Source organism: Mus pahari, chromosome 9 (genome assembly GCF_900095145.1).
Source record: "Mus pahari chromosome 9, PAHARI_EIJ_v1.1, whole genome shotgun sequence".
Lineage (NCBI taxonomy): Eukaryota > Metazoa > Chordata > Mammalia > Rodentia > Muridae > Mus > Mus pahari.
In genome coordinates this window covers 75,950,794-75,952,059 of record NC_034598.1, presented here as the reverse complement: position 1 = coordinate 75,952,059, position 1,266 = coordinate 75,950,794, and the positions used below count along the sequence as shown (strand labels likewise).

At 47.9% G+C, this 1,266-nt stretch overlaps 1 pseudogene; it reads left to right on the top strand.

Annotated features, from left to right (window-relative positions):
* The first annotated feature begins 709 nt into the window (after positions 1-709).
* On the top strand, positions 710-952 carry LOC110327073 (annotated as a pseudogene).
* Positions 953-1,266: the final 314 nt, after the last annotated feature.

The following is a 1,266-nucleotide window of genomic DNA, read 5'->3' as shown; positions in this document are numbered from 1 at the left end:
TGGGTCTAACAATCCCTGGTTCCCACAAGGCTGACCGCGTAGAGAAGTCTTTATTCTGATCATTCTCCAAATGGGAAGGGATGCGTTCGGTTTTACAGGCGTTCCGCTGGAGAACGTGACACTCACTTGGCTCACGTTGACCTTTGGTCTTTACCGGTGATGCCAATGTTACCTTCAGAGGTGAGAGAAACTTAGAAATGTATACTGGGGAAGACCAGCGGGTGGATGGGATGAAGACATTGAATGTCACCTCACAAAGCCAGGCTGCATGGTGCAGTCCAGAAGGAAAGAAGGCAGGAAGACCCTGACAACTGGTTAGACTCTGGTGGCTGAAGGATTCAGGATGCATTTGGCTTACGTCAGTGAAAACAGGGTCGTTTTAAAGGACGTATGTAACTCTAAGGAAGGCCAGAGCTCAGCTTTGTCAACCCAGGAAGGTGATGGAAGCTGGTCAGCAAAGTAATGAGTTATGGTCTGGACTGAACTTCCTTAACCTAAAACCAGGATCCAGTGTCTTCAGAATGATTGCAGTCATCAAGGTTGCAAGTCACCGGGTCTGACCCCTTTTGACAAGCTTTGGCCAGAGACAGGAGTTAAGAGGTCACCAGTGCTCGAAGGTGACCTCAAAAGCTTCTAATCCAAGGGGGGGGGGGTCTGAGTTCAACCTCAAGAGTCCACATTTAAGGAAACAAGCAAAGGAGCCGCCGCCATGATCTTCCCGGTGCACTGCTTCACCTGTGGGAAGATCGTCGGCAACAAATGGGCAGCCTACCTGGGTCTGCTGTAGGCTGAGTACACGGAGGGGGACGCCCTGGACGCTCTGGGCCTAAAGTGATGCTGCTGCCCGCCGCTGCATGCTGCTAGCACACGTGGACCTGACTGAGAAGCTGCTGAACTATGCACCCCTAGAGAAGTGACCGCTGGAGCCTGCCCTCCTCTGTCTTCTGCTGACCAAGGGCAGTCTGTCATGCTATATTCAAACTGAGCTGTTGGGGATGTTGGTGTATGGCCTGGTTGTGGCCCTGTGGCTAAGTCCTGTCACCCTGGAAGGAACTGTTTAGTGAAGATGTTTGCAGAACCAAAGAAAGAAAGAAAGAAAGAAAGAAAGAAAGAAAGAAAGAAAGAAAGAAAGAAAGAAAGAAAGAAAGAAAGAAAGAAAGAAAGAAGAAAAAAGAAAAGAAAAGAAAAGAAAAGAAAAGAAAAGAAAAGAAAAGAAAAGAAAAGAAAAGAAAAGAAAAGAAAAGAAAAGAAAACCAACTGGGCATG